At 45.7% G+C, this 23,456-nt stretch overlaps 1 long non-coding RNA gene across 1 annotated transcript; it reads left to right on the forward strand.

Annotated features, from left to right (window-relative positions):
* The first annotated feature begins 1,277 nt into the window (after positions 1-1,277).
* On the forward strand, positions 1,278-20,715 carry LOC138779158 (uncharacterized). The gene is made up of 3 exons (XR_011361088.1): positions 1,278-1,612; positions 10,899-11,003; positions 20,487-20,715. It is a non-coding gene; the product is annotated as an uncharacterized lncRNA (long non-coding RNA).
* The last annotated feature ends 2,741 nt before the right edge of the window (positions 20,716-23,456 follow it).

Consider the following 23,456-nt stretch of genomic DNA (forward strand, 5'->3'; position numbering starts at 1 on the left):
CGCAGGATGATGGATGGGGATGGAGGATGATGGGAGGGTGGGGGTATGGCGGGGGACGGAGGATGGTGGGTTGATGGTGATACTTACAGTGCAAATTGCACACTGTAGACCATTTCTGTAATGAAAAAACAGGGTAAGGTTACAAACCCACTTGGCGGGTCTGCAGCGAGTCTCCATGCTGCGTTTTTGCAGCGAGACTCGCTGCAGATCCCGGCCCTATGCTTTTAATGGCAGACAAACACGCAGCAGGGATGTACATCCCTGCTGCGAGTTTGTCTGCAGCCCACCCCATTAACCCCCCGGCCGCCGGAGCTGATACTTCACCTGATCCCGGCTCCGGCGGTTCCCGATGTCTTCAGCAAGCCGGAGCGGGGACCAGGTGAAGTATATGCTTCAGCCAGCCGCCCGCAGCCCCGGCCGCCCGATCGCCCCCCCCCCCCCGCAGCCCCGGCCGCCCGATCGCCCCCCCCCCCCCCCCGCAGCACCGATCGCACGCCCCCCCGCAGCCCCGGCCGCCTGATCGCCCCCCCGCAGCCCCGCCCGCCCGATCGCCCCCCCCCCCCAGCACCGATCGCACGCCCACCCGATCGGTGCTGCGGGGGGGGGGGGGGCGATCGGGCGGCCGGGGCTGCGGGGGGGGAAACGGGCGGCCGGGGTTGCGGGGGGGCGATCGGGCGGACGGGGCTGCGGGGGGGCGATCGGGCGGCCGGGGCTGCGGGCGGCTGGCTGAAGCATATACTTCACCTGGTCCCCGCTCCGGCTTGCTGAAGACATCGGGAACCGCCGGAGCCGGGATCAGGTGAAGTATCAGCTCCGGCGGCCGGGGGGTTAATGGGGTGGGCTGCAGACAAACTCACAGCAGGGATGTACATCCCTGCTGCGTGTTTGTCTGCCATTAAAAGCATAGGGCCGGGATCTGCAGCGAGTCTCGCTGCAAAAACGCAGCATGGAGACTCGCTGCAGACCCGCCAAGTGGGTTTGTAACCTAAAGCAAATTAGTATCATTGGAAGATTTCAGCTATTACTCTTGATGAACTCTATGTATATATGATACAAACAACTTGCAGCACAGCAGAACCAGAGGGAGACCAGCAGGGGGCAGCATCAGAAACACACAGCAGGTACCTTGCTGGAGATTTATGGCTCTATCTTACAGTAAGATTCTCCTTGTTGCCCAGAGCAGCCAATCACAGCTCAGCTTTCATCTATCACATTGCTCTGGTAAAATGAAAGCTGAGTTGTGATTGGTTGCTATGGGAGCTCTGGTTGCTAGGGGCAATGAGAAGCATCTTACTATAAGACAGCAAGATAAATCTCCCTAATCTCTAAACCATTAATTTATCTTCATGGTTAGAAATAGGAATAATGGTGGAGATTGGAGGAAGTAAATGTGGCTGTGATGGGTGCAGCGCCCCCTACAGGCTGACACATGGTGTCCTGGTGACTGCAGTGGAGATACATAGAGACTGTGACAGTGTGAACAGGCCCTTACCTTCATAGACATCATTGTTATCTCTGTCATACAACAAGAGAACCTGAGGAAGAGAGAACAAATGTTGCTTTTAGTGCGGCTTCTTGGTGTTTCTGTGGATCAAGCTGATCACTTACCAATGTAAGTACTCTACTGTGTGAGATTTGGGGGGCAGAGGGCTCAACATAGGGTGGGGGAGGGGAGGGGGAGATACTGACACCTAAACTCCTACTCCAACTCTGAAGAGTTCTGAGATCTGCAGCGCCTTATCATTCATGTATGTCATCATGTGTGGCTGATGTCACTCTGTGATGTCATAAAGCAAGCAGACAGCCAATCAGATAACAGATCATTGCTAGGTGTAATTTGCATATGGAAAGATAGATAGATAGATAGATAGATAGACAGACAGATAGGACATACACTGCTAAAGATGAAGAGCAGTACAATACAAAAAGTGCAAATGCAATAATTATTCTAGTAATTCAAATAAACCAATAAAGTGCACATGCAATGTACAGGATCACTCCATCAAGTATCCTCTACAAGCCCAACATTGGGTCTCCATTACCCATACATCAGTCAGGTGTCCAGGATCTCCACGTCTGGTGCACCAGTGGGCTTATAGAGGATACTTGATGGAGTGATCCTGTACATTGCATGTGAACTTTATTGTATGATTTGCAGGATGGAATGACTTTATACATTGCATGTGCACTTTATTGGTTTATTTGTATATCTATATGAATTATTGCATTTGGACTTTTTGTATTGTACTGCTCTTCATCTTTAGCATTGTATGTGCACCTTACTAACTTACCGGCCTTATGGTCCATTCACACGAAGCGATAATTCGCCCAATCGATCATTTAATGATTTTAAAGCAACAGTTTTGTTTAGACTAATAAATTGTTAGAAAAATTGTTATTGCGATCGTTTTTAAGATCGCTTAAGCCCATCTCACACATAGGGTGAATCTTTAAAAGAATATTTACACAAAGCGATCTGCGAATTTTTTCTTTACGATTCTTTACGATTTCTCGCTCGTCGATTGATCCTTCGCTGTGTTTACACAAGCCGATTATCGCTCAAATGCCATCGTTATTGCGAAAATTCGAACGATAATCATTCCATGTAAATGCACCATTACTGCAGCTAATCATTGCACTTATCTCCAATATTTATTACGGAGTTATATATTTTTTTGTACACCTGACAAGGATACTTTTGTGTATATTTTAGTTATTGCTCATTGTTTGCAGCTTCACCCCTAATAAATCATTTATTGTGCCCATACTTTATGTGCAGGGATACCAGTTAACCCTGTGATGTTTTATGGGTGTTTTTAACTATATATTTTTTGGATGTGTACTAGGGCTGGGCGGTATACCGCGAAAATACCGATACCGTCACTGGGGTCGGTTAACCGACCTCAACTTGGCCAGGACGGTATGTGCAGTATTTTCTGTATTCCCCGTCTTCTCAGCGCCACCTAATTGCTGCCCGGACAATGCCGGAGGCATTTGGAATAAACTACTCTGCTGCTGGGGGAGGGTGGACCTTGAAGCATAGAAACATAGAAACATAGAAGATTGTCGGCAGAAAAAGACCACTGGGTCCATCTAGTCCGCCCTTTTAGTATTTTCTTCCTTATTATCTTAGGATAGATATATGTCTATCCCAGGCGTGTTTAAATTCTGTTATTGTAGATTTACCAACCACCTCTGCTGGAAGTTTGTTCCAGGTATCTACTACTCTTTCAGTAAAATAATATTTTCTTACATTGCTTCTGATCTTTCCCCCAACTAACCTCTCACTGTGTCCTCTTGTTCTTGAGCTCAGTTTTTTACTAAAAACACTCCCCTCTTGAACCTTATTTAGTCCCTTAACATACTTAAAGGTTTCAATCATGTCCCCCCTTTCCCGTCTTTCCTCCAGACTATACAGATTCAAATCCTTAAGTCTTTCCTGATATGGTTTATGCCTCACACCCTCCACCATTTTTGTAGCTCGTCTTTGGACCCGTTCTATTTTATCAATGTCCTTTTTTAGGTGAGGTCTCCAGAACTGGACACAGTATTCCAGATGTGGCCTCACCAGAGCTCTATACAGCGGGATCACAATCTCCCTCTTCCTACTGGTTATACCTCTAGCTATACACCCCAGCATACGATTTGCTTTCCCCACCGCCTGGTTGCACTGGTGACTCATTTTAAGGCTTTCAGAAATCATTACCCCTAAATCCTTCTCTTCTGAAGTCTTTTCCAACACAGTACTGCCGATGTGATACTCGGATAGAGGATTCCTCCTCCCCAAGTGCATTATTTTACATTTGGAAACGTTGAACTTCAATTTCCACTGTTTGGACCACGTATCTAGCAAAGCTAAATCATTTTCCATATTACTGACACCTCCAGGAATATCCACCCTATTGCACACTTTTGTGTCGTCAGCAAACAGACAAACTTTACCTATCAACCCTTCTCCTATGTCACTTACAAACATATTAAAAAGAATAGGACCCAGAACAGACCCTTGAGGCACACCACTTGTAACCAGTCTCTGCTCAGAATATACACCATTAACAACAACCCTCTGATATCTCTCCTTCAGCCAACCACAAATCCACTGAACTATCCAGGGATTTAGTCCAATTTTCTCCAACTTCTCTATCAGCTCTTTATGGGGAACTGTATCAAAAGCTTTGCTGAAGTCCAGATAGGCGATATCCACAGCACCACCTTCATCCAGCACTTTTGTGGCATAATCAAAGAAATCAATGAGATTAGTCTGACATGATCGGCCCTCAGTAAAGCCATGCTGGTTTGGATCCATCAAATTGTTGATTCTTAGGTGATCCATTATCTTCTTTTTTAGAAGAGTTTCCATCATTTTCACTACTACAGATGTCAGGCTCACTGGCCTGTAGTTACTGGGCTCTTCTCTATTCCCCTTCTTGTGGATTGGTATAACATTGGCTGTTCTCCAATCATCGGGGACATCTCCTGTTAGCAGGGATTGGTTATACAGATCTGTCAGGGGGGCAGCAATCACAGATCTGAGTTCTTTAAGAACCCTGGGATGGATCCCATCTGGACCCATCGCCTTATTCAGCTTTAAACGGGCAAGTTCCTCTGCAACTTCAGCCTCTGAAAATACTGGAGCCGAACCCATATAGCTGGAGGCAATGTTGTGTCCAACCATTCTGTGATTGTGAAGGCCGCCTTCTGAAAACACTGAGCAGAAGTAACTATTCAAATAGTCAGCGACCGCCTTATCTCCATCAATAAACGTATTCTCCCCATTACTTATTTTAGTAATGCTGCAGCCATTCTTCTTCTTCTTCCTGTCACTTATATATCTGAAGAAGGTTTTATTCCCCGCAGTAACAGATTTTACCATTTCCTCTTCTTTTGAGGCTTTAGCAGCATTTATAATCTGCTTTGCCTCCTTCTGTATACTTTTGTACGTCTCTCTGTCAGCTTCATTCCCAGTCTCCTTATACTTCCTATACGCTGCCTTTTTTCCTTTTACAATGGCCTTAACCTCTCTAGTAAACCATAATGGATTCTTCTTCCTTTTACTTTTGCTAACTTCTCGTACATATAGTCTAGTTGCCTTTAATATGACATTTTTTAATTCTGCCCACTGAGTGCTCGCCCCTGATGTTTTATCCCACCCTCTTAATTCTTTATCTAAATAATCCCCCATTTTATTAAAATCTGTCTTCCTAAAATCCAATACTCTTGTTGTAGTATGGGATTGGACGTAGTCAGTTTGTACGTCAAACCATAGACACTGGTGGTCACTGGAACCTAGATTTTCTTCCACTCTAACTTCAGACACCCGATCCACATTAGTAAATACTAAATCTAGAATGTTCTCTCCTCTGGTAGGTGACTTCACAAGCTGTTTCAGAGATGCCCCTGTAAGGGCCTCCATTACATTCTTGCTTTTACATGTAAGTGCAGAAGGGATATTCCAATCCACATCCGGCATGTTAAAGTCGCCCATAACTACAATGTCCCCCTTTAATGACATTTTAGTAATTTCATCCATCAGCATATTATCATAGTCCTCGCTTTGCCCCGGAGGCCTATAGACAACACCTATCCTAATAACAGATCCCTCTTTGTACTGCATACAAACCCAGAGAGTCTCCAGCTCTTTATATGTATTTTGGATGAGTGTCGATTTAAGACTATCCCTGACATAAATGGCTACCCCGCCTCCCCTTCTCTCTGCTCTGTCTTTCCTGTACAGAATATATCCCGGTATAGCTATTTCCCAATCATTAGACTCTTTGAACCAGGTCTCTGTTACAGCAACAAGGTCCAAATCATCTCTAGACATAATGGCCGTCAGCTCACAGATCTTGTTTCCTAAGCTGCGAGCATTCGTACACATTGCCCGAAGATTACTAAGCTTCATAATACCTTTATTCCCAAATTCATCTACCGCACCAACAGCACCTTCCTTACCACCAATAACCGCACCAACCATTGCATCTACAGCACCAATAACCGCACCAACAACTGCGTCAACAGCACCAACAACTACATCAACAGCACCAACCACTGTGTCTACAGCACCAACCACTGCACTTTCACCAATCCGGATACACTTATTTGTCTTTACTGGTCGGGGACAGAAATCCTCCTCCTCTATTATACTTCTGTCCCCTTCATCTAGTTTAAATGTCTGTCCAAAAACAATCTGAATTCCTCACTAAGTACCTGTGTACCTATGTGTGATGGGTGCAAACCATCCCTCTTGAACATGTCCTTTTTGCACCACTTGCAAAAGCTATGACTAACAAACCCAAAACCTTCTGCCTTACACCACTGCCTTAACCATGCATTAAACTCTGAGATACGACATGCCTTGTTGTTCTGATTACAGACCGGCAAAACCTCTGAAAATGTCACAGAATCTGTTATCTTGCCCAGCTCCAGACTAAAAGTTTGAAATTCCTTTTTAACCAAATCCACATCTCCTTGGGACAAGTCATTGGTTCCAAGATGAACCACCAGATCAATCTTGCTATCTATACTAGCAGCCTTCACAATGTTCACAATCCGTCTCCTATCCCTCCTGACAGTAGCACCTGGGAGACATCTCACCTCTCTAATCACATCCTCCTCCTGTCCTACCACAACACCTCTAACAATCGAGTCACCAACTAGAAGATGCCTTCTCTTCTTACTAACCTTTACTTCTGCCCTCAGTGGCCCATCCAAAACAACATCCCCATTGGAAATAACCTGAGCAGCCATGTCTCCAACAGCAACAGCATCTCTATCAATATCAGCAAGAACACTAAAACTATTCTGCACAGAGAGGCCAAACGTGCTATGCTTCTGCTCTACAGCTCGCAACCTACCTGAACCAACTGTTTTCCAAACCGCCCTTTTCCTCTGAGGTCTTTGAGGAAGAGGTGGCTGATAACCAGGCTGCACAGCAACTCCTAGCTGGGATAGTCTCCTCACATCAGATTGAAGTGTACAGACTAAGGACTGCAGCCTAGAAATTTCACAACGTAAACCAGAAATCTGCATGCAAACTGGACAGCACCCCAAGTCCCAAAGGGTTCTACGGAAAACTACAGCCAAACAAGAATTACACTGCACCAAACCAGACATCATTTAAGAACAAGTGAAAGCAAGTACTGAAAAAAAACAAAAAAAAAAAACAAAAAAAAAAAAAAAAAATCTCCTGCAGTCACCAAACTCCTGCTGTTTTCAGTCTCTAATTAAGAATGTGCTTGGCCAGCCAATCCCCCCTACACCCGTATTGCGTCGCCCACGTACCGCCTTGGCAGCCCTCCTTTTTATTGGCTGCGTGCGGGCGGGCTTTCGCTTGGTCGCGCGGGCTGGCAGTTGGCTGTGCTCTCCTCTCTGCACTTTCTTGCGCCACAGGCGGTAAGATGGCAGCCGCTTCTCACCCAGGCCCGGCCCCTGTGTAGTGATAACAGCCTGGGGGTCCATGGGTGCAGTAGTGTTTGGTGCCGGACTGCCGGTGGTATGCGGTTGAGGGGGCAGGGCCGGCGCTGTACTGTACAATATCGATCTGGATGGAAGCTGCTGCTGCACTGTCAGCGTGCACCCAGGCCCCCTGTGTAGTAATAGCAGCCTGTTACCACAACGCAGGGGGCCTGGGTGCACGCTGACAGTGCAGCAGCAGTACAGCGCCGGCCTCATCCGCATACCACCGTGGCCGGGTGGAGAGGTGGGGTCTGGAAAGCTGATTTTCCGATTTACCTCCCGAGCCAGGGCGCACAAATACTGGTAGGGCAGGGGATAGAAGATCCTGCTGCGGGGGGCTGAAGAGGAAGGCTGGAGAACTGACAGGCTGCGCACAGGCGGCAGCTCCCCCTCCAGCGCTGCTGCTGCCGGGCGATTCACTTCTAGCTTCTTTGGAAGCTGCACGTGAGCCCTGCCCCCCCTCTCCTGCACATACAGTTGGGGTCAGGTATGGGTCGGCACCTCCATGCTTCACTGGCCACCGTACTCTGTCCCGCACAGGAATCCTCGGAGCCCCGTTATCTTTTGTCCGTTCTGGAAGCGGCCATGTGTGAGGCTCTGCCCGGGACACAGATATATGTGCTACAGCACTGAGTGACAGAGGCAGAGGATTCCTGTGCGGGAGAGAGAGCGGTGCCCGGGGGAGCATGGAGGTGCCGACCTATACCTGACCTCTGCAGCCACTGAGTGACTGGGGGTAGATAGATAGAGATAGATAGATAGGAGTCCTATCTATGTGTCTCCTATCTATCTATCTCCTATCTATGTGTCTCCTATATATCTATCTATCTTCTATCTATCTATCTCCTATCTATCTTCTATCTATCTATCTACCATTGGAAAATGGGGTTTCAAAGGGGGTGTGGCTTTTAAAAGGGGCGTGTCATAATTATCGTTCGATTTATCGTTACCGCGGCTACATGTACGATAAACCGCGATATTGATTTAGGCCATTATCGCCCAGCCCTAATGTGTTCTAATACACAAATTCTATGATGAAGTAAAACGTTGAAAATTTCTTCGGGTGGGAATTGTAGCTGTTCTGTGCTTTTTTGGGTTCTCACCCATATACTGATTGTATTTCAATGGTCCCTTTTGAAAATTATAGGTGTATTCGTAAAGTCAAAAGTTGGTTGCCAGCCAGGCCCGGACTGGTAATCTGGCAAGCCGGGCAAATGCCCGCTGGGCTGGCCGGATTACCAGTCCGTGGGCCGCCCGGGCTACAAAAAAAAAAAACATTATTAAAAAAAATCACGGCTGCGGACATCTCCTGCCGCTGCGGCCCGCTCCGCTCTGTCAGCTCGGCCCGCTCCTGCCCGTCGCGCTCGGCCCGCTCCTCCAATCTAATGAACGTGGAGGAGGAGCGTGGGGCCGCTGCGGCCGGCTGTAGTGCACGTACAATGCGTGCGCCACTTCCGGCCAGCCACAGCGGCCCCACGCTCCTCCTCCACGTTGATTAGATTGGAGGAGCGGGCCGAGCGTGACGGGCGGGCTGCGGTGGCAGGAGCGGGCCGAGCTGACAGAGCGGAGCGGGCCGCAGCGGCAGGAGCTCTACTTCGGGCAGTCTGCATTAGGTCAGTGTGTGTGTGTGTGTGTGTGTCGGTGCCCCCCGAAACATCCTCCCAGTCCGCGGCCCCGGTCGCTGTGGCCTCTTGAGGCCGTTCAGCCACCAGCCACCACTGTCTCATTGACTCCGCCCCCTCCTCCCCGCGGCCTCCGGCGCTCTCTGCGGCTGGTCTGCCTCTTTAGAAGCATGGCTATTGAGAGACAGGCAGCGTGATGCACTCGGCCACGGAGGCTCACTGCTCCACTCCGACGGCGCCAGCACTTCTCTCCTCTCTTGTTCGGCTGCAGCCGTGTGACGTCAGCTGTTACCTGTCTGCCCCCGAGCAGTAGAGGAGAGAAGTGCTGGCGCCGCCGGAGTGGAGCAGTGAGCCTCCGTGGCCGAGTGCATCACGCTGCCTGTCTCTTACAAGCCCTGTCCCAAAACGTTTAAGAGCAGCTAATGGACCAGAGAGAAGCAGTGACCAGAGGGGAACAGAAAGATGCTGCTGGATGCACCAGAGGTGAGTATACTTTAGATAGAGAGATAGGCAGATAGATAGGCGATAGATAGGAGATAGATAGATAGATAGATAGATAGATAGATAGATAGATAGATAGATAGATAGGCAGATAGATAGGAGATAGATAGATAGGCAGATAGATAGATAGATAGATAGGAGATAGATAGATAGGCAGATAGATAGATAGATAGATAGATAGATAGATAGATAGGCAGATAGATAGATAGGAGATAGATAGATAGGCAGATAGATAGGAGATAACGCAGTGTAAAAAATAGTATATAAGTGCAGTAAATGAGATTCCACGTTTCGATAGCCTCACGCTATCTTTTTCAAGCAGTACTGCGGATTTTTCTTGGATATAGATAGATCCAGTATGAAATAGATATCTAACAGCTCATCAGGTATATTGGATTGCTCATACATGCAGCATGTAACATCCAACATGAGAACATAAGCAGCCCTCACCCTGTAATGACTAAAATTTTTATTACCTATAAGGTTTTTACATGTAGGCAGAGATAGTCTAGGTAAAGATGTTATTCAGGATTTAAAAATACATAGTTGCTTTTTTCCAAATACAGTACCATCCCTGCCCATAGGCTGCCTATGTTATTACAACTTGGCTCCATTCACGTCACTGGAACTGAGCTGCAATACCACACAACACAACCCGAGGACACAGTGTTAGGCTATGTTCGCACAGCCATCGGCAACAACGGCCGTACTTTGCACGTGTGGACTAGCCTGCTGTTTTTCTATGGGATCCCAGCCGGAGCATATACACATGGCATACGCTCCGGACGGTATCCCAAGCGACGCCGCAAAGAACTGACATGTCAGTTTTCTGCAGCCGCAATTTACTGCAGAAAGACCTGTCAGATCACACTATGAAGCGAGCAGCTTCAGCCCCTTGCTTCATTGTGTGCTATGAGGGTTCTGATGCGGGCACACGCTGATGCACCCGCATCAGAACACTGCGGCCAGAAAGATCATCCGGGCGGTACTGCAGTACCAGCCGGGATGATCTTGCAGAAACCGGCCACTCCATGACTCAGCTGGTCTCATACGCCATGTGAACATGGCTTTATATGGTATGTGGGCTGGAGGGGTGTGAGTGCAAGGGCTGATTTTTAGTCCCAGTCCGGCCCTGTTGCCAGCTCAAGAACTAAGAGCCCCTCGTGCAGTATACAATTCACAAAAAGTTGGTGGCAGTCCATTTTTAATATTAGTTATCTATGCTGATTGTAAGGTTTTGTGTGTCAGCGCATTGAATGCTATTTATTGGCAATGTGGTGTTTCTAATTAAGTGACTTATAAACCTCTGCTTTGTTAAAGGGGTTGTCCAGAGTTGCAGCAGCTCCGGGCTGATCAGCGAAGCTGCCACACAGTTACACAAAAAACAGTGCTGGTAACAGTGTAGCATTGCATGAATTTAAGCAGGTGAGTTCATATTGAATAAACAGGAGCTAAGCTGAAGTAACTCCTGATGGCCCACAGCTTCTGTTTTGAGGGCTCCTGGTCCCCACTTATTAACAATTCCTCCTGGCTCCTGTGACATGTCATTCCTGCAGATACTAGCCCACTCAATCACTGGCTGCAGTGGTGTCCCACCTTAGTCAATGACTGGCTGAGCTGTCAGCTCTTTTAAGGAAGAAGCATCACTGAAACCAGAAAGAAGCGTTGATGAGACGAGATGTGGAGTGTACTATGTATCACAATGTAGAACTGACCGATATGTTTTTAGGCCCTTCCTCTGTCAGAAGAACAATTTAACCTCTGATCCAGTAAAAGAAACCATACACCATGCGTGATACTTATGTTATTTATGCAACTACGTGGAATTCATCGTAGCTATATGGCAGAGGTATTTGTCAGGTAGTCCCCCAAGATTAAAAAAAATAAAATAAAATCTCCAGACATTACAAAAATGTAGTAAGAAAAGAGCCACATAATATCATGTAGTAATAAAGTCTACTGGAAAGGGGGCTACTCTTACCTTACATTGGCTTATAGAGATGCATATGGCAATGCAGGGTGGAAGAAGGATGATAATTTTTCCTTATAGGAGTTAAAGTGTTAAATGTGGTTTATTTTATTTATTTATTTTTTTTGCAGAAATTAATAGTACAGGCGATTTTAAGAAACTTTGTAACTGGGTTTATTAGCTGAAAATGCATTTTTATCATGAAAAAGCAGTTTAAAGCTCTCCCCCTGTCTTCATGGTTGTCTATGGAGAGGGGAGGGGTGGAGGGAGATAAGGCACCAAAACAGGACAACAAAGAGTTAATTTACAGCTACATCACCAGGCTATCTCCTCTGAAGTCAGCACTGACCTCTCTGACCTCTGAATAGAGGCTTTCACACAGCTCCCACTGTGTAATCCTTTGTTCTCTGCTCTCCACTGGTGACTAATCTCCCTCCTCCCCCCTCCCCTCTCTATAGATTAGACAGGGCCCGACTGATGGAAACTAGTCGAGATTTCCTGATAATGAGCAGTGGATGAGAGAAAGGAGGGAGAGGAGGGGGGAGGGGGCCTGGGGAAAGTCCTTTTGAATGCAGATAATGACATATTTGCCTAATAAAGCCAATTACAAAGTTTCTTAAAATTTCCTGTACTACTTCTGTGATACTTTAAGGATAGTAAGATAAAATGCAAGTGCTGAAAAAACTACTGACAACCTCTCTCCTAGTGTATTTATGTGGCCTCCCAATGCTTACCTGACTTTTCTAGAATTATCGAGAAGGATTTCCGTAACATTTCCTACAAATACTTCAGGGGATTCACAGAGCATAAACCTGTAACGTGAACCCACTGACTGGAGTGTGATCTTGATTGCTAGATTGATGTTTTCAAATTGATTTTTAAAAGTGTGAATTTACTCACCTTCTTATAGCTTTGAAGCAATTTCATGTTATTTGGGAATTAGTACCATGCTGTCATCCTGATCTACTAATTATTTTTAAAGATTTACTAAGTCTAAGGTTGTCCCAGTAAGCACTAAATAGTGTTGTTTCTGATCTGAGGAGTTACTGTCATTCTCATGGAGCTGATACTTAGATAGTGAACGATTAACACATTCAGTGATTTTTCAAGTCCGCTATTTGTACTCCGCAATCCACGAAAAATGGTCCATAAATGCATCTGTGGGGCATCCGCATCTGCAAAAATGTTGAACTGATTAAAAAAAAATGTAACTAGCTTGCTTATATTTGAACCACGTTTTTTACTGATGTGACATCTATGATGTCCACAAGAAACCTAGATCCCATAGACTTCTATTAGTAATCCGTACTGCAATCACTATTCTGCACTATAGAATTCTTTGAGCATAGAGGTGCATCCTCCCATTGTAACTGATAGAAGGCAGGATTTGGCGCTGAGTCAGTGCGGAGGAGTTCCGCCCAGAATCTCGGCACCGAATCCTGCCTTCTATCACTTACAATGAGAGGGTGCGCGCGCCTCTGTGCTCAAAGAATTGACATGTCAATTCTTTGAGGGAGAGGCACGGAGAGCAGAGGCGCCTGTTCTCTCTTATAAGTCCGCGGATCCCTTTAACCCCTTAACGAACGTGGGCCTACATTTACGCTGAGCTCGCTTCCTAGCAGGTGGGGACCGGCTGCAATCAGCAGCGAGGCCCTCACCGTTAATTATGGGCCGCCTCGATCGTGTGGCAGCCCGCCATTAACCCCTTAAATGCTGCAATCGCGTTTAAGTGTAATGGTGGTATTACACGGAACGATTATTGTTCGAAAAATCGTTAAATCGTTCGGATTTGAACGATAATCATTTCGTGTAATAGCAGGCAACGATTAAACGACCAACGAGAAATCGTTGATCGTTTAATAGGATCCGGACCTATTTTTATCGCTTGATCGTTCGCTCATCGTTCGCACATCGTTCGGTGGAATAAGAATTCACAGCGGAATTGTATGCAATAGCGACGACTAAACGACCGCAAGAACGATCATAAATAACGATCATCGTTTCGTGTACTCGGGCGAACGATTTCGGATCGTTTGCCTTAGCGGTCGTTTAAGATCGTTAATCGTTAGTCGTCGGAAAATTGCTTGGTGTAATAGTACCCTAAGTGACAGGAGGAGCTCCTGTCACTTGCCGTTTGGTACCCCCGCAGCGCTTCTGTGGGGGTCCCGATCCCATTGACTGACTGCCGGGGGTATGTAGCTTACCTCCGTGCAATCTGATCTTCACTCTTCTAATAGAGTCTGCCACAGGCAAGCTCTATCAGGAGATCGCCGATAACACTGATCCCTGCTGTGCTATGACACTGCGCAACGACCGCTGCGTGTATGTAAATCTGCCGGCCGCTTAACCCCTTCTGATGGTGGACAGCCGCCTCCTGCTTCGCTCTGTATACATACCTCCTCGCTGCACGGGGTTCGGGCGTCCTGCTCTCGCGCCCGGCCAATCAGTGTGTTGCCCAGCCGCAGCCACTGATTGGCCGGGCGGGAGAGCAGGCGCAGGGCTGTGAGTATCAAATGTTTTTGGCTAACTTTGGTGCATATGAGAGCTAAAAATATGTATTCACATTTAGCAAATGTACAGACAGTGTTATAAATTGCTTCTTTAAAAAATCTGTATGATAATGATACTTAATAATACTTATTTTCTGTAAAACTATTAGATAATTACTATTTACATGCTACAATGTTAATTATTACCATCATTAGATCATTAGATATAATGCATCCAATAAATTAAATTAAATTAAATAAATTAAATAAAAGCTGTGTTGGGAAATATAAATTTTCTTATTCACACAGATTTTTCACTTTGTCTCCAAAAATGTTATCAATTGTATTATCTATGCACCTATGGCTGTATATGCTCTTACATGTTAAAATAAACAGCAAAGAACAAAACAGGCATGGCCATTTTGTAGTATACACGTGCTCTTGCATTATGTTATACTATGATTATTTATATTGCTCTCCAAAAAGTCAGATATTAGAATGGTAACAATAGAAAATATCTGTGGCAAATGGAAATATGTGGCATTCAAAAAAAAAATTCTTTTTTTCCTTTCCTCTAGTCCAAGAAGCAGCATCATAGGGATTGGATCCAAGCAGGACAGAAAACATACTTATATCACACTGGTATGAGCCATGCAGCCTGTGGCAGTGGTGTAGCTACCAGGGTCGCAGCGGTCGCCACGGCGACCCGGCCCGCTACGAGGGGGGGCCCGCGAGGGCCCCCCCTTGCCACTGCACTGCTCACCCCTTAAATTACTCTTGTGACCGCAAGCATTGATTTGCTTGCGGTCACAAGAGCGTGCTCGTCCGGGCCCCCAGCTGATGCGCGGCTGCCGGGGGTGTCCCGTCCTATCCCCGGCAGCGCGGCGCATCAGTGAGCTGCTTGGGGCCCTGACTTCCGGCACAGGAAGCGCACGTCAGAGACGCTTCCTGTGTCAGAAGTCCCAGCCCCGGCGTACAGGGAGCTCACTGATGCGCTGCGCTGCCGGGGATAGGACGGGACACCCCCGGCAGCCGCGCATCAGCCGGGGACAGCGCCTGAAGAAGAAGAGGATCGCCGGGGGAGCGGGTTGTCAGGTGAGTTTGTGTGTTGTTTTTTTTTTAATACTGCTTAGCATAGAGGAAAGGGGGGGGCATTTATAATGGGGGGAAGAGAAGGGGGGGCATCTATAATGGGGGAGAGGGGGGCATCTATAAGGGGGGAAAGAGAACAGGGGGGCATCTATAATGGGGGGAGAGGGGGGGCATCTATAAGAGGGGAAAGAGAACAGGGGGGCATCTATAATGGGGGGAGAGGGGGCATCTATAATGGGGGGGAAGAGAAGGGGGGCATCTATAATGGGGGGAAGAGAAGGGGGGCATCTATAATGGGGGGAGAGGGGGGCATCTATAATGGGGGGGAAGAGAAGGGGGGCATCTATAATGGGGGGAAGAGAAGGGGGGCATCTATAATGGGGGAAAGAGAACAGGGGGCATCTATAATGGGGGGAGAGGGGGGCATCTATAATGGGGGAGAGGGGGACATCTATAAGGGGGGAAAGAGAACAGGGGGGCATCTATAATGGGGGAGAGGGGGGCATCTATAATGGGGGGAGAGGGGGGGCATCTATAATGGGGGGAGAGGGGGGCATCTATAAGAGGGGAAGAGAAGAGGGGGCATCTATAATGGGGGAGGGGGGGCATCTATAAAGGGGGGGAGAAGAGGGGCCATCTTCAAGGGGGGGAGAGGGGGGCATCTATAATGGGGGGAGAGGGGGCATCTATAAGGGGGGAGAAGAGGGGCCATCTTCAAGGGGGGGAGAGGTGGCCATCTATAAGGGGAGGGGGTATCTATAAGGGGGGGAGAAGAGGGGGCCATCTTCAAGGGGGGGGGGCATCTATAAGGGAAGGGGGGCATCTATAATGGGGGTAGAGGGGGTCATCTATAAGGGGAGGGGGGCATCTATAATGGGGGGGAGAGGGGGCATCTATAATGGGAGGGGGGGGCATCTATAATGGGGGTAGAGGGGGTCATCTATAAGGGGAGGGGGTCATCTATAAGGGGAGGGGGAGAGGGGGCCATCTATAAGGGAAGGGGGGGTGCAACATGCAGTGGGGGCCATCTATATATACTATACCTACTAAATGAGGGTGTAAAGGGGACAGTACAGATGTGCAGTGTGTAGAGAGATGAGGGTGGTGTCAGTGTGAGAAGACTAATATGTCTGTCTGGCAGATTCTGTGGATTTGTGGCTCGGAGAAATTCTCATAACGGCCCAGGGCAAATGGAGAAGAAGATGAAAAGGAAAGAACTCCGATCAGAGAAGACGTCCCCTGTGAGTCACCTGATATATCTGCGCTGTAATGTATATGGTGTATACAACCTGTGTGGAGCTGCTTCCACCTCTATATGAGTGTATGAGGTGATAGTGATCTGTGTACAGTGGATCTTATTCAGTAGCAGCAGTGGTGTTAGTCAGTATGTGGTGGTAATATTTGTTACTTGTTATCTGGTACTGTGTTTTATTGGTCTCAGTATACTGGTTTTGGTCAGTAACAATATGGTGGTGATGGTTGTGGTGTGGCGTTAATATTTGCCCCTTGTATACTTGTATTATTGGCAATATTGGTCTCAGTTCCGATCCTCTGCACTAATGCCGATGTCTCTCATGGTTAATCTATTAAAATAATAAAACAATAAAACACATTTTCGTTGTAATAAAGTGCCTTTCGTTGTTCAATAATTAAATTTAAACTAATCCATCATTTTGCAATTAAATATACTGTTAAAATAAATAGATATATAAATAAATGTATATTTATATATATATTTATTTTTTGACAGTATATTTAATTGCACAATGATGGATTCGTTAGAATTAAATTATTGACCAACAAAACTGAATTTATTTCATCGAAAATGTGTTTTATTAATTAAATATTAATTAGTACAGGAAGCTCCATAAGCCGTTAATTCATATTGCCGGCAAAAGAGCATTCTGTACTAATCATCACTTTACTTTAATGAAAACATCAAATGTTTCTTCTAATTATGTTATCACAATAGCATTATTAGAAGAAACATTTATAATTATATGTGTGCGCTCAGCTGATTGGCTGATCGGCTGAGCGCACATATAATGAGCCGGTCCGCAGTACAGTGACTTCATTGTGCTGCGGACCAGCGAAGAGACAACATCGGGGTGAGTATAGAGCTCTCCCCACCCCCTCCCCAGCACTGCACCCCTCCCAGCAAGGAAGGGGGTCACTTAACCCCTTCCTTGCTGGGATGGGTGCAGTCTGACATCAGTCTGGCCCCCAAGGGGTTAAGGGGGATGCAATACATCCTCCCTTAACCCCTTGGGGGCCAGACTGTAAGCAGCGATCTGTAAAGATGCTGCATACTGTACGGTGCACAACACCGCTCACAATGATGGGTGTTGTGCTCCTGTTTGTGTGTTTTTTGTGTGTTTCTCCCTTTTTGTTTTTCAGATATCGGTATCCTGTGGATTACGTCGGATTCCGTGGACTACGTCGATGACCAGCGTTTTTTTTAATGTTTTTTTTTAATAAAATGGTCAATGAGGGGTGTGGGGGTGTTTTTATTTGAATAAAAATTGTTTTTAACTTGTGTCTTGTCTTTATTTCTTTACTTTATAGACTTAGTAGTGGAAGCCGTCTAATAGACGGAATCCATTACTAAGTTGGGGCCTAGTGTTAGCCGGTATAAAATGGCTAACACTAACCCCCTATTATTACCCCAGTACCCAATGCCACCAGGGGTACTGGGAAGAGCCGGGTGCCAGTGGTCCCGGAGCGTCAAAATTGGCGCTCCTGGACCGGGCGGCAGCAGGCTGGTAAGATTTAGGCTGGGGAGGGCCTAAACCAATGGCTCTTCTCACCCTGGTGTTACCAGGCTGCTGTCGTTTGGTTTTTAACCCGGCTGGTTATAAAAATAGGGGGGACCCTATGCGTTTTTTTTTTATTATTTATTTATTTAAAAAAAAACCGCATAGGGTCCCCCCTATTTTTATAACCAGCCTGGTTAAAAACCAAACGACAGCAGCCTGGTAACACCAGGGTGGGAAGAGCCATTGGTTTAGGCCCTCCCCAGCCTAAATCTTACCAGCCTGCTGCCGCCCGGTCCAGGAGCGTCAATTTTGAAGCTCCGGGACCACTGGCACCCGGCTCTTCCCAGTACCCCTGGTGGCATTGGGTACTGGGGTAATAATAGGGGGTTAGTGTTAGCCATTTTATACCGGCTAACACTAGGCCCCAACTTAGTAATGGATTCCGTCTATTAGACGGCTTCCACTACTAAGTCTATAAAGTAAAGAAATAAAAGACAAGACACAAGTTAAAAAATTTTTTTATTCAAATAAAAACACCCCCACACCCCTCATTGACCATTTTATAAAAAAAAACGCTGGTCATCGACGTAGTCCACGGAATCCGACGTAATCCACAGGATACCGATATCTGAAAAACCAAAAGGGAGAAACACACAAAAAAACACACAAACAGGAGCGCAACACCCATCATTGTGAGCGGTGTTGTGCTCCTTACAGTATGCAGCATCTTTACAGATCGCTGCTTACAGTCTGGCCCCCAAGGGGTTAAGGGAGGATGTATTGCATCCCCCTTAACCCCTTGGGGGCCAGACTGATGTCAGACTGCACCCATCCCAGCAAGGAAGGGGTTAACTGACCCCCCCTTCCTTGCTGGGATGGGTGGAGGGGGTGGGGAGAGCTCTATACTCACCCCGATGTTGTCTCTTCGCTGGTCCGCAGCACAATGAAGTCACTGTACTGCGGACCGGCTTATTATATGTGCGCTGAGCCGATCAGCCAATCAGCTGAGCGCACATATAATTCTAAATGTTTCTTCTAATAATGCTATTGTGATAACATAATTAGAAGAAACATTTGATGTTTTCATTAAAGTAAAGTGATGATTAGTACAGAAAGCTCTATTGCCGGAAATATGAATTAACGGCTTATGGAGCTTCCTGTACTAATTAATATTTAATTAATAAAACACATTTTCGATGAAATAAATTCAGTTTCGTTGTTCAATAATTTAATTCTAACGAATCCATCATTGTGCAATTAAATATACTGTCAAAAAATAAATATATATATATATATATATATATATATATAAATATACATTTATTTATATATCTATTTATTTTAACAGTATATTTAATTGCAAAATGATGGATTCGTTAGAATTAAATTATTGACCAACGAAAGGGACTTTATTACAAAGAAAATGTGTTTTATTAATTTAATATATTAACTATTAGAGGCATCGGCATTCGGCATCATTGCCGGCTATTTTTGAAGTACTCCGTACGGACCGCCTGTCAATCCTCGGCCGCATGTCCAGCCGCAAACAATGGTCTTGTTCATTTTTTATGGGTCCGTTTACGATCGGGCCGTAGATTCATACATAGTGTGCACTGTGCAGCCGTATATCCTATACTTTCCAGCATACGCATGAACCACCAAAAATACCGCCGCATAATTACAGCCGCAAATACAGCCGCACAGTTACATAGTCTGAACCTGGCCTGACTATGTAAAAATAGGGATGTTCTAGTTCTTTGCCCAACCCCTGCATTTTTAGGCTGTGTTCACACAAGATATTTTTTTTGGTCATATTTCGGGCATCTTTTTTGATGGGCGTCATTTTGTAGTAAAAAATTGCATTATTATGCAAACTACAGCTGTAATTTGCATAATGCAGAAGTATTTTTGTCGGAAAAGAGGAGGCCGTAAAACTACCAAAAAAGAAGTTGTGCGCACATAGCCTAAAGATATTTTAGATGTCTGAAATCCTTTCCTCGGCCCAGCAAAGGAAATAAGCAAGTGATAGGCAAGTGAAAGGCATGCATGAATTCTCTAAGGGCCCTATTACACAGAGCGATCGATAATCTGCCAAATCAGGCCGATTCGACAGATTATTGCTCCGTGTAATAAAGACAACTATCAGCCGAAAAAAATTATCATTGGCTGATCATTGTCTTTTAAACATGCTTTAAAATTATTAACCACTACTATGTGTATTAGCGATGCACGGCTGAGGAATGTGTAAAGAAAATAATAAACTTATATACTTAGCTGTCCACGCTCCCTGGTGTCCTTCTACCTTCTCCTTGCTCACCGCTGGCACGTCTGAAGCCATCTGTGCAGAGTCAGGCCGCTCAGCCAATCATTGGTCACGGCACTTAAATGGCTTTAGATGTGCCAGCAGCGGCTGCAGTGAGAGAAGCTTTAGGGACACCAGGGAGCATGGAGAAGTAAGTAAACTTTATTAATTTATACTTTTAATGCAAGGGCTGCACAGACATTGCTACCAATCATTTAAAATCATCAAGCTGTGCAATAAGCTCGCTTACATTTATTGTCGGACCATCTAATGCGGCCCTATTTTTTTCTTCCCAAATAGATCACCAGAGCCCTAGATGCACGCAATGCATGTAGCAGTTTCAGCTCCTCATTTTCCAGATAAGTTATAATCTGCCTATTGAAAAATGTAGAAGGGTTATACAGAATTATTAAAAAAAAAAAAAAAAGAATATATGTGCACCACCTATGTTTTTTCTTTTTCTGTTTTTCTTTTTCTATGAAATCAGTTATATGTCACTATGTACTATCTGTGTCTCCCTTTTCCCTTACCCACCTTGTTATCTGCTTTATCTCAAATAAAAAGAGATTTGGTAAAAAAACAAAACCAAAACAAAAGAACATAGCTGCTAACAGCACCACTCTTGTCCTTAGGGCCACATGTTTCATCCGGCGAACGGATGATTTTCGGCGGAAAGTGCCGATTTGCGTATTTTTTTATTCGCAAATGGCCGATCTGCGCCAGGGGGCGCCAGGGTACACCAGGGGGCGGAAAGGGGGCGTGTAGTGGGCGGAACGGAGGGCGCGGACTCATTCGTTCCGCCCAAATGTACGCCGAAAACCTACTACAGTCCTCAACTGGCGTAGGTTTTCGACGGTGCGCACCGGCACGCACGGGTTTTATGTAGAGGCAGTCCGCCTCTACATAAATCCCCGTAGCGCCGAAGCTGCGGAGGCATTTATAAGTCCGGCGTAAAAAACGCCAGACTTAATAAATGCCCCCCTTAGTGTCTGTGGTATTGTATCTCAGAGTAAAATTGTAATATAGCACACCTGAGGACAGGTGTAGCACTGATTTTGGTAGAAAGCACCTATGGTTTTTTAATTCTGATAATCCCTTTGAAGGGAAACTGACGGGATAGAAATGTATAAATCCATATTGCCAGTTTCCAGATGCCACACACAAGCATTGCATACAAACAGTACCTTTATTGTTGCTGTGTGATTTTACATCTTCCGAAATTTTTTTCTTTATCCTGTACTGATAGTGGCGGGTCTGTGACCCTGTCTGCGCCCACTCCATTCTCCAGCCACTGTTGAGTCTTCTCTGCCCCCTCTTCCAAATCTGACTGTCAATCATTCTGAAGGAGAGCAGCAGCGGCCTGAAGACACAGCGGCAGCCAGACACTGTGACACTGTGAAGGTGATAAAATACTGTGAAGCTGATGGCTGATAACAGTGAAGAACAGTGAGTAAGTGCTGTATATGTCTGGCAAGGTCAGGAGTATTTTTGTAATGTTTTTCTGGCCTCCACAAAAACGACAGAAAAGATGCCAATGCCGATCGTGGCATTTTTTTTTCACACATTTCTGGGTTTTTTTCTGGCATTTTTGCCTGCATTGGCATCTGGCATTTATATGTGCATTGTGTTTGAAGCAATTTGGCGTTTTTAGGGTCGGCGTGCGGACCTGAACATGGACTTTACTGAACGTAAACCTTAAGGCTGGGTTCACACTACGTATATTTCAGTCAGTATTGTGGTCCTCATATTGCAACCAAAACCAGGAGTGGATTAAAAACACAGAAAGGTTCTGTTCACACAATGTTGAAATTGAGTGGATGGCCGCCATATAACAGTAAATAACTGCCATTATTTCAATATAACAGCTAGGGATGGTCAGAACCGAGTTCGGTTTGGGTTCGTACGAACCCGAACTTTCGGTAATGATTCCCGCTGTCTGCCCGCTCCGTGGAGCGGGCGGATCAAGCGGGAGGACCGCCTGGAAAACTGGGATACAGCCATATCCATAGGCTGTATCCCAGTTTTTCAGGCGGTCCTCCCGCTGTATCCGCCCGCTCCAAGGAGAGGGCAGACAGCCGGAATCTGATGCCGAGCGTTCGGGTTCATACGAACCTGAACCTCGGAGGGTTCGGACCATCCCTAATAACAGCCGTTGTTTTAAAATAACAGCAAATATTTGCCATTAAATGGCGGCCATCCACTCAATTTCAACATTGTGTGAACAGAGCCTTTCTGTGTTTTCAATCCACTCCTGGTTTTGGTTGCAATATGAGGACCACAATACTGACTGAAATATACGTAGTGTGAACCCAGCCTTACTGTGCGTGCCAGAAATGAAGGGGTTAAGTGAACTCTTCCCTGCTGAGGCGGTAGCCAGGCCTAGCACACTGAGATTTCTGTGTCCTGGGTTGGGGCAGTGTCCCGCTTGAGCCCCTGAACGGTTGAGCGGACTTGCAAGAGCCACAGCCCAGTACACACGCTTACGCTGCGTGAGTAAGCGCGCAAACTATAAAATTATCACATTCCTGATCTCGCGCGGTAAGTGCAAAAAAATAATTGCGTATTTTTTCTCACACCATATCCAGAAAAATTGTAAATAAAAAGTAAGAAAAAGTCACATATACGCAAACAAGATAGAAAGCCGATAGAAAGTACAGATCGTGGCGCAAAAAATTACACCTCACACAGCCCCATAGACCAAAAAATAAAAGTGTTATAAAGATGGGAATAGAGCGATTTAAAGGAACATTTTAATTTTTTAAAAGGCATCAAATAAAATAAAAGTTACACATGTTACATATCGTTGTAATCGTACTAACTTGGAAAATGTATAACAAGTCAGTTTTACCCTAGGGTGAACGGCGTAAGCACAACTCCCACCCCCACCCCCGACTTCCAATAAAAAAAATTGCATTTTATTTTCAATTTCACTTTACATATAATTTTTTTTTCTGGATTTGTAGCGTATTTTATGCAAAAATGAAGCCTGTCATTGCAAAGTACAATTAGTTGTGCAAAAAAAAGGGGTTCATGTGGGTCTCTAGGTGAAAAAATGCAAGTGCTATGGCCTTTTAAGCACAAGGAGGAAAAAACGAAAGCACAAAAATGGCAATTGACTCTGTCCTTAAGGGGTTAATAAAATGGTCAATAAGGGATGTGTAGGTGTTTTTATTTTAATAAAAAATATATAATTTTTTTCACTGTCTTTTTTCCTTTACCTTTCAGGCTTAGTAGGGTCTCGCCTCAGCTGCTGATTGGCTAATAACTGGG

The sequence above is a fragment of the Dendropsophus ebraccatus genome, chromosome 1 (genome assembly GCF_027789765.1).
Source record: "Dendropsophus ebraccatus isolate aDenEbr1 chromosome 1, aDenEbr1.pat, whole genome shotgun sequence".
Lineage (NCBI taxonomy): Eukaryota > Metazoa > Chordata > Amphibia > Anura > Hylidae > Dendropsophus > Dendropsophus ebraccatus.